A 10,677-nucleotide genomic window follows, 5' to 3' on the forward strand; every position below is an offset into this window, starting at 1 on the left:
AATTCCTCTGCCAAAACTAAAAATCTTCCTGGCACACGCCTCTAGACGAAGAAAACAGACGGTCACTAATAAATATTTCTCCTCATTTCACCGTAGCCACTGTAGAAAGCATGATACATGACTGTTTTGTTATATAAGTATAAATAGTTTTGTATCGAGTGCTCTGTAATATGTTACATGGACGCTTATCACTTAATAATATGTAACTTACTTGTAAACACTTAAATAAATAACACCCATGAAAATGAGGTTTGGTATTTCTGTCCTGCTGTCTTGGTAAGTACTGTGTGTCCATAGAAACTTATTTACAGCCAAATTTTACAACAAACGATAGGCATTAAGAAGCTCAACCATGTCATATGGATAGGCCTTATAATCAGAACATAAAGATAAAGCCATTTCAGCAAAAAAGAAAACGACAGAAAACTTATTAAAATAAAAAACAACTTTTAAGGTTTTCCTATTGAGAAACAGCAAGAAAAAATAGTCACTTTTGTTTAACTTATAATAAAATTCTCAAGCGATAACTGTATGTTCTATTATTCAATCATCGTTGAATATTTATAAATACCATGTGCATTTGTATGTATCTCGGAACGGCAGATATGGGTATTAACAATTTTACTGATAAGCAGAGAACAACGTTTCGACCTTTCTAGGTCATCTTCAGGTTAACAAAGAGAGTTTTTCTCTATAATGCAAATTATAGTATAAATGCATGGTGGTTTTCATGATTCATGTAACATTTAATATCAATGGAAACCTATTCATTTGCATGTCTGACAAATAGGATGTTAACCTAGAGTGAACCATGTTTTGTGATCTAAACGATACTTTGGTTTAAAACAACAACAAAAAAATTCAGATAATTTCCATTGCAAAGTGTACTGGAGATGTTTGCTCTATTAGTGCTCAGTTGTATTTTTGTGATAGGAGTTGTACTGATGGACCTTGTATCCTATTTATATACTGGTGCAAGATCATAAAGTGAATTAACCAGTGAATAATAATAAATGTTCTTATTGCTGAATATGACAGTTATTAGATGTTACCCTCATACAGTTTTTTTTTCTTTGCTTAAAGATTAAGGCTAGACTAAAGAACAAAATGGTAGAAGACCATCTAGGCTATTGGTGTCACTCCTCACTCATAGAAACAAGCAAACAAAACATCAGATTTAAAGCTGAGATTCTGTTTTATTTTTACCTAAATAGTGTGTGGCATTCCATGACATCAATCCACAGGCTCCTGTTCACTTTCTTGTTGTTCCGAAGAAGCCCATTCCACAACTGTCCAAGGCTGAAGACTCTGATGAAGAGGTGTGAAAGCTCATTATTGTAATCTAAATGTTTTTATTTAATGTTACTGTTTCTTTAAGGCTTTACTTGCAATTTTTTTTTAAATTCTAGGTATAAAATATTTGTATATTGAACATGTTTACCAAAAAGAAGAGAAATTAGGAGGACATAAGTAAATCTAATAAGCACTGGTTTATTCCATTACATACATTATTTTGTTTTTAAGATCACATTTACTTCTGACCAACTACAAACTCAGTTATTGTATGAATGATTGCTTTACAGTTTCATTTACTGCCATAGGATACTTTTCTTAATGCTTGTTAATTTATTTTAATAAAAATTGAGATTGAGTGTTCATGTATATGATACTTTATTTGAACATTATGTATAATCGTATTTATATTTAAAGTTTATTCTAGACGTAAGTAGTCTACTCAGAAACACGAAGTTGTTTTTAATTGTATTCAATTTTTTTTATTTTTCTGTGCTTGGATCTGTGAATTTGAATTAACTGTTTTAATACTAAACCATGTCTATGATATAAAAGAAGTAATTTATGTATATATTTGTATATTATATATTATGTATATTTATGTATACATCAAAGGAATTAATTGCACTTAAGTATTTTTTTTCAGTACCTTTATTTTTGTGTTCATTGCTGCTCCCTATATGTGAACTAATTCCTTGCACATACCACAAGCCTTTTGCTCCCCCTATCAGGACAGAGTGATCCTAACATGTCTTGTGTAAATCATCATATGCCACCTGTCTACCAGTAAAGCAATAGTATACTTGTATGATGCATGTAACTCCCTTTATGTGCCTGTACTAAATTATCACTTCAAAGTGTGGCAGAAAACAGAAGGGCAGGAATAGTTTGGGAAGGAAGGGCAGGAAGAGTTAGCAGAGGGAAGTACTTGTTGCAAGTATATTTTCAGTATAGTAAAATTATAACTTCTGATAAAATATTCCTTCTCTCACAAGATTAGCTAGAATCTCACATCACACTGATTATGAGGAGAGGCTGGCATGAAGTAAGAGCAGATGACCCCCCACCCTCCAGAAAGTATTTGAAGGATACCTCCATGGATGAGAGAGTTGAGATTCAGGTTGGAAGATCTGCAGAGGGAAATATTACCACCTCTCACCAGGTGTACTCCTTGCCTAGCCTTAAAGAATGAAGACAAAAGGGCAGGAAAAGGATAAGAGCTCAATCCAAGTGGGAGGGAACTGAGGGGAGAATAAGTATCTAAACCTTTAAATAGATATACACAAGTCATTTGCATGAAGCTGAAAAATGGGTAAAGAGAGGATGAGCCCCACATTTTAGAGTGGATAGGGCATGAGAGGCTGTACTGAGTAAGTCAACTACCTCCAAACCCATGCTGCTGGTAGCCAACACCCATGCAGGGGGGTAGAATGAGAACCATACTGTCTTGACTTTAAGTCCCAGAGACTGGGAGGAATCTTGAACCGTTGAAACCCCAAGGCAAAGGCAGACTGATCCAAAGCTCATGGGTGATGAAGCATGCTGATACCATCGTTTAGCTGGGAGGTAAATTGTTCAGCATAAGGCTAAAAGTCAGGGGAGGAGGGGAGAAATCAGGTAGGGTTGGGGAAAATGTTCATGTACTTAGGAAAGACATGGGTCATAAAAAGTGGAGGTGAAGGATAAAATGTCATGGCCTGAGAAATAAAAGCTTGTGAATTAAATAAAAAAAAACATGGAATAAAATAATTTCATTGTGTACACACACACACACACACACACACACACACACACACACACACGCTATGAGCCCCAGCATCTGGTGTCATGAGTGACACATTTGTGTAAAACAGAATCTCTTCGAGATCTGACATCTTTTTTATCATTATTTTTGTTATTTTCCATGTCTTCTATACAGTAGCTGGTTTCTGTTTGTTTGCTCTCTCTTATTTAGTTCTTATGACATTTTTATATTATTAGCCTTCTTTTGTATTGTGTAATTAGTTTTATGTCATCACACTGTTTTAAATTCTGTTTTTGAAAATTAATACTTGATCTCCTTCAACAGATTTTTACTGTAATAAACAAATATCCAGTTCTTTTATCCAGAAATATTTTGTTAGCGTGATTAATGTGGGAGGGCTACTGAAGTTGAACATGTTACATCATATACATGTGGTACTTGATATTTATCTTCAAGAACTGTGAGCAATTTCCACAATAGTGTTCTCATTGTTACTGTCAACATTTGATGAGATATTTGTGGGAACTTTCCAATCATCTTCCTGGCTTTTATTATTGGTTAAATATGTATGTACATTTACACTTAGTTTTGGAGAAACCAGTAAGTTGTAATTATCATATTTATTCAATAATGTAGACTGACTTGTCCTCATTTTTATGTTGTTGAAATATGGATATTTTCTAACAGTAAGATAATGAACTAACTCGTCATGGCTGAAAAAATGTGTTATTTTTTGTTATTGCAATTGTTTTTTTCTTATGAAGGCTTTTCATACAGTTAGACATATTAACCATATTTGAATGTGTAACAGAGTTCATGGATTTTTTGAAAATAATTTTTTGACATCCTTATGTTATATTATACAAGTCAAAATTTTGTTTGTGGGTGTATACGAGTTAGTGTTACTTTTAATCTTTTACAAAGTTAGCTTAATTTATTTTGCTTTTTTTTATACAACTGTTTGTAGTATGAAGACATACTACATTCAGTCAATTCAGATTTTATGATTTAGGTCTTTTTCAAAGTGGCTATCATATAACAGCATGAGAAAAAGAATAGTGTGATAAAATTTCAAATCATTTTACCAGGTTGAACACCAACATTCAAATTTTAATGTCAAAGAGTGGTTTAAAAATTCAGGAAGTTTTCAGTTTATGCTAACTCATAAAAAAAAAAAAACAGATTGGAAACTAAATTTCTTCTGTATGTGCAAATGACCCAGGAAAGAAATAAAATATTTAAAAAGGTCTAGAGATGTGCATCTAAAAACAGTTGCTTTGTTGTGTAATTATGTTGCTTTTTACATGAATTACATTTCTATAGTGTTTTATATGTAATGCCTTTACATAAAATTTTCCATGTATTTAGTTGATAAGTGAGAAGTTCCAATTGGTTTACCAGAACTTTCTAAGATAGGAAACTTTTTCTCAAGAAACTACGTAATTTAAAAATTGTTATGATGTGTTGAAATTGCAAACACCATGAAAATGTTCTAAATTTCTGCAAAATTACTGTATGTAATTATTTTTTTTAATGTTTGTGAAATAATTTTAGTGATCCTTTACTGATTATGTAACTCAACATTTTCATTTTAAATTTTGTTTATTTTTTAAAATTTTTTTGTAGGTACTAGGACATCTGTTGTTTATTGCCCAGAAAGTGGCCAAGGACCTCGGACTAAATAATGGATATCGTGTAGTGATTAATGATGGCCAACATGGAGGGCAAGAAGTCTTTCATCTCCATGTGCATGTTCTGGGAGGTCGACAGATGATTTGGCCCCCTGGTTAAGAACCAATAACTGTGTCGGAGAAAGTAATGTTGCTGCTTCAATAATGATAGCTAAGTGTGTAGTTAGTTATAATTTCAACAGGTATCATACTTCAAAGATTACTTTCTTTGCTTGCAAAATGTCATATGCTGTACAAATTAGAACTTAAGCTAATTTTGCAAACTACTTTATAGAAATGCCTTTTTAAACCAGTAATATTTTTTTAGAAGCTGATCTACAGAGTTACTTAACAACTGCTCAAAAGATGAAGCAAGTTATGTACAACTTAATCTAAAATTGAAATGTATACTTGCAAAATATATCTTGTATCAGTCACACTTAATACATTTTCTTTTTCCAGATTTGCTGCAATATTTTTCAGCAACAGTTAATAGTTGAATAAAGAAAAAAAAAAAAATTCTTAGGCATACTTAGTTTTATTGGTGATTTTTGTCTTAATTGACCAAAGTAAGGTACTTAATGCTCTGTATGTACACTTATCAATGATTTGAATGAGCTTTAGCTATATTTATCTCTGCTACTAGGAGGTGGTGTATTACCATCTGGAATACAACTGAACATTTAAAGGGGATAAATAAACACAATATTTTCTATGAATAAATCAAATATAATAATGTAAAGCTTAATATTACTAAAAGAATCTCTTGCTTAAAAAATTTATCTACAGTTCATTTTACACATTTTGTGAAATTGAACATCCATATTGAGTTTTCTGAATGAATTGAGAAAGCTCCAGTATGAATTAATAACACTTGTATTAACTTGGAACCTTCTTGCACTACTGTAGATAGTAACATTTCATGTTTTATGGTGTAATCATAAAACATTGTTATCCATTTATTATTATCTTTTCCTGAACTTTTGATGTGATCTCAAGGTAATAAGTTTACGAACTTAAATTCTTAAATCTGTGGTTCAATTCTCCATGGTGTCATTTCTAGTTTTGAAGTTCCAAAAATATATTTCTTTCTCGTCTTTACTTATTTTACCTTATATCATCTATTTCCTTTCCAGTCACGCTTTGGAAAATTGTTTTATGTTCTTTGTTTGCTACTCAGTTTTTTTTTTCCAAATGAATTATTTACTTTCATGTTGTTCTTCTGCTTGTGCCCTTTGTCCTGAATTATTTAATTTCCTTTAAGCATGATCAATAATTGCTAAATTTATAGAAGCCTATTATTTTAATTTTTTATATTATAAATTTTTAATCAAATATTTCAGTCCTTATTGAGAATTTTATTATTTTATTAAAGGCTTTCTGTCAAACATACATAAATGATTTTGTATTCCCTCCATACATTAGTAAATCCAGTATATTAACACTTTAATAAAATACTGTAATTTTAGCTCAAAGTTTTATGTTTGCGTGTGTGATGAGAGTACAGTAGAGTGCACTACAATTTTCTTTTTATCTACTGACAGTTCCATGCTATTTATGCCTGATGTAAAAGTCATTACTGGTGAAAACATGTTAGTAGTGTCAGTCACCCTAAGAGCACTTCTGCCATACTTGAATGTGAACAATGTTTTTTGTTTTTTTTTTAATTGAACAATTCAAAATCTAGAAAAGAAAATGAAAAACATCTGATAGAAAGTTATGTAATCAGTGTAAGGTATAACAAAGCTGTTGTGCAAATTTTTGGGCTCCCTGTAATACATTTAACCAAAGCTCTTTTAAATACACATTTGTTGTGAAAGCTGGAAATTGTGAAATGTACTGAAGAACATGAATTTTCACATTTGTGTATATTTTTATGCATGTATTGAAATGTAACAAATTACTAATTGCACTTGCTACCAATCCTTTAATTTTCTGGAAGACCTGATGATTAGGGTGCCTTACTTACAGAGGGTTGTGGGTTTGATTCCCACCACCAAACATGCTCGACCTTTCTTCCATGAGGGTGTTATAATATTATGTTTAGCCCTGTTATTTGTTGATAAAAGAGTAGCTCAAGAATTGATGGTGGGTGGTGTGTTGACTTGCTGCCTTCCTTTTGGTTTGTCACTGTTAAATTAGGGATGGCTGGTGCACATAGCCCATGTGTAGCTTTGCATGAAATTAAAAAAAAGTCAAACTTCTTGGAAGTTCAACCTTCTTGTGACGTTCTTTCCAGGACATTTCTGAGATACAGACAAATCCTGAAATACATGATAGATGTTCCATGCACACTTTATTGATAACATGTCTCCCATGACAGAACACTTGTATGTATGTTTTAGAGACCTTCTAGAATATGCTTCCATATTCCTGTTGTGTGACATAATTAAATCTTGCCTGTGATAATAGATACAGATATGTTTGTGAGTTGTCAGTCTATTGTACAAATTGCATAGAATAAACAAAAATTGTTTATCTAATACAAGAAACATATAAGCTGTAAAGTTAATATTTGTTGTTAAAATGATTTTTGGCAACTTAATTGATGGCTACTTTTTTTATTCAGAATTATCACATAAAATGAAACATAACAATTTTTGTTTTATATCAAAGTATGTGTTTTAACTGAAACAAAATAATTTGGAACCTTAGGATTTAACAACTCCAACCAGCTGCAAGTTTTTGAAAGCCCATAATTTTTCCATTTATTGATCACATGTAGAAGTGTCTCTGCTTTCCAATGGGTATCATTTACATGGGGAACTAAATGTCTCTTGTGAACTCCTCTGTTTTTTTAATTAAGATTTTTGCTATATATTTATTTAAAAGTGCAAATGAACTTTTGTGGTACAGGATTTCCAGTCCAGACTCATTGCTGGTCCAAGTTGAAAGCTAAACTTGAAACAAATCTTCAGATTTAGTAAAATTGTTTTGATCTACAGACTTGTTTGCCAACAAAACTGTAAGAAAATGCATACAAATCTGATACATCACTTGCTGAATTGCTATTCAGACATTAAAATATTAAGTAAATAATTTTCTTACCCCCATAAGAACAGAAAGTTTGTATTAAGTAGGATCCATTCTTCGTCTTCTGTCAGATTTTCTACAGAATTACAGTTTTGTTTGTTATACTGAATAGCTCCACAGGAACATTTTCTGAAGTTTTTCCTGTTTGAAAAAGTTTCATGCTCAACGTGATTACATTTTCTCTACACTTCAGGTAAGACACAAGTTCTTTTTTTTTTTTAATAAACAACTGAATTAATGGTCTTTCTCTTATACTGGAACTTGTGTACCTCTTCTGATTTTGTGTCCCTTTTACAATTATATCTGAATTCATCACACTATAGAACTTCCAGTTTTTGTAGCAAACTTTCTTAATTTCTCCATTCCTTGCTGCTGCCTCACACATAAACATCAAACTTATTTCTTATGCCCATGAATAATACTTTTGTTTTTTCAAACCTTTTGACCAGGAAAAACTACACTAATACAGAGTTTGTAGTTTTCGTGTATCTTCAACTGATTTTACCCTTATCTTTACCGAAGTAAAGTGATGTATGGAACACTATCCAAGTAGTCTTTCTTCACAACGTACTATCAACTGTTGATTATAAAGTTTTCCATTCGTAAACCAGAAGAAATGAAGTGATTTTGGTTTATTTATATACTCAAAAAAAGAAAAGAAAAAAGCTTATCAGGAAATAATTTTTTAAAAATATACTGTACATACTAAAATATTTGCTGTAATTCACAAGAGTAAAATAAAATTTACCAGTATGAAACCAGCTGCAAATATCTTATTTATATTTGTTTAATAATAAAAATAAACTTTATAAAATGCTGGTGAAATATATGTACGTCACTACTTATTTACTTCTAAGAACATTTTCTTCACACTTTCGAAAAACATTGAAGTTAAAGTAGGGTATGTTGATGACGTCAACACTTGTAATTGCGAATGGCCTCAAGTAGTGAAACCCCAGCATTAGTACCGTGATGTTGTTCTGGCGCACTTTGTTTGAATCGTCATTGTCTTACTATATTTACACTTGACTGCAGAGATACGTTTTTACTTCTTGTGTAGTTCATGGTGAAGTACAAAAGTGCTGTCTTTTGAACAAATGATGAGTAGTATCAGCAATTTCTGTAAGTCAATTTAAACCAATATTGGCCATAAATGGCGCAGTGGTAAGTCTGCGGACCTACAACGTTAGAAACTGGGTTTTGATACCTGTGATGGACACATTGTGTAGTTTTGTGCTTAAATACAAACAAACAGGCCAGAATAATAATTTATATCGCGACATTTGTTTCTTCTGTCATTAGTTCTTTGTCATTCAGTCTTAAAGTTTAGTTACAAATATGTAGATTTTGAGGTTATCTTGCATCTCGATAATAGTTAATAGACAGAACTATGTTCATATACATTTATGACTTATATTTAAATATTCATATAAACACCTTGCTAAAGCAAAGTGTGATGCTTATGAGGTTTCAGATGTTAAGTAGAAATATGTCAGTTTCATCTAATAAAACGTTTTCCTCCATAATAATCTGTGATATGTGACTTATCTACCCTTTTTTTCTCTTTTTTTCGAATTACACGCACGATTACTTTTGGAGAAATTGTTTATTTTAGCCATCTTTCTGATAGGAATACAAAGTGCAAACTATTTCGATGTCTGAAAGCGACATACAAGTCGGAGACAACTGATCCCCTGTGTTGGCAGGGTTACTGTTTCGTAACAAAACCTGAATGTTGTCATAGCCAGTGCTCAAAGGGGGAATTCAGAAGTGGTACGGTCCAGCGTAGAATGGTAACAGCGTTTTTCATTGTTAATCGTGATGCATTATCGTGTACAATAAGGGATGGGGATACACAAAATGTTAAACTGGAGGTGTTGGGTACACGTATCCCCGCTTTACTCTTCTCCGGTCCGGCATAGCCAGGTGAGTTAAGGCGTTCGACTCGTAACCTAAGGGTCGCACTAAACACATTTGCCCTTTTATCTATGGGGCGTTATAATATGACGGTCAATCCCACTATGCGTTGACAAAAGAGTAGCCCAAGAGTTGGCGGTGGGTTGTGGTGACTAGCTGCCTTCCCTCTAGTCTTACACTGCTAAATTAGGAAAGGCTAATGCAGATAGTCCTCGAGTACCTTTGCGCGAAATTCAAACACAAACAAACAAAATATTCTTCACTCCAACAACGTCTGCAACGACAATAAATGAGGAGGTAAAACATCAACGTACTATCTCTGAAATAAAGTTCTAAAATAGAAATTTTCACATTTTATTAAACAAAACCGCAATAGCATCTATTAATAATTCACAAGGTAGAATCATTGATGTAACTATCACTTGCTTGGAAATTAGAGAGAAGCAACCATGGTGCAGGAAAATGGTTGCCACATAGCAGTGGACAAAAAATAAGATGGACAAAGTATTACGATATTACAAGTATAGTTGAGTTAGTCTCGGACAGAATAAAAATGAATAATAAAAGATTAAAAAAATACGAGGTGAAGCATTTGACTAATAACATATAACATTATCAGATCCCTTGCAAACCACTCTTTAAAAACTGCGGAGTGGCATCTAAATATTACTGACACAGAAAAATTACATAGAGGTTTGTAACGACGAAAGAACAGACATTTTTGACAGTTTTTATTCCACAATATTGTACCAAAGCGCAATTCTGTTAGTGTAGGATCTGTAAAATCTTTGTATAGTTTGTAGAAATTTTATGTACGCGCTAACATCTTTTTGCATCTATGCTTAAATAAAACTAAAATAGTTACAACTGTCTAGGAAAATTTTAGTTCAACTTTTGTCTTATTTGAGAATAGATTTATAACGAAATAGTTTTCGTCTTTTATAGTTAAGCATAATTTAAAAGTACATTTAAAACCTAGTTTATTATTTTAAACTAACATTGAATGCTATATATATTACG

At 32.2% G+C, this 10,677-nt stretch overlaps 1 pseudogene across 1 annotated transcript; it reads left to right on the forward strand.

Moving 5' to 3' along the window:
- The first annotated feature begins 605 nt into the window (after positions 1-605).
- On the forward strand, positions 606-6,923 carry LOC143231395 (adenosine 5'-monophosphoramidase HINT1-like; annotated as a pseudogene). The gene is made up of 3 exons (XR_013016894.1): positions 606-609; positions 1,189-1,319; positions 4,664-6,923. The product of XR_013016894.1 is annotated as an adenosine 5'-monophosphoramidase HINT1-like (transcript).
- The last annotated feature ends 3,754 nt before the right edge of the window (positions 6,924-10,677 follow it).

The sequence above is a fragment of the Tachypleus tridentatus genome, chromosome 11, assembly GCF_004210375.1.
Source record: "Tachypleus tridentatus isolate NWPU-2018 chromosome 11, ASM421037v1, whole genome shotgun sequence".
Classification (NCBI taxonomy): Eukaryota; Metazoa; Arthropoda; class Merostomata; order Xiphosura; family Limulidae; genus Tachypleus; species Tachypleus tridentatus.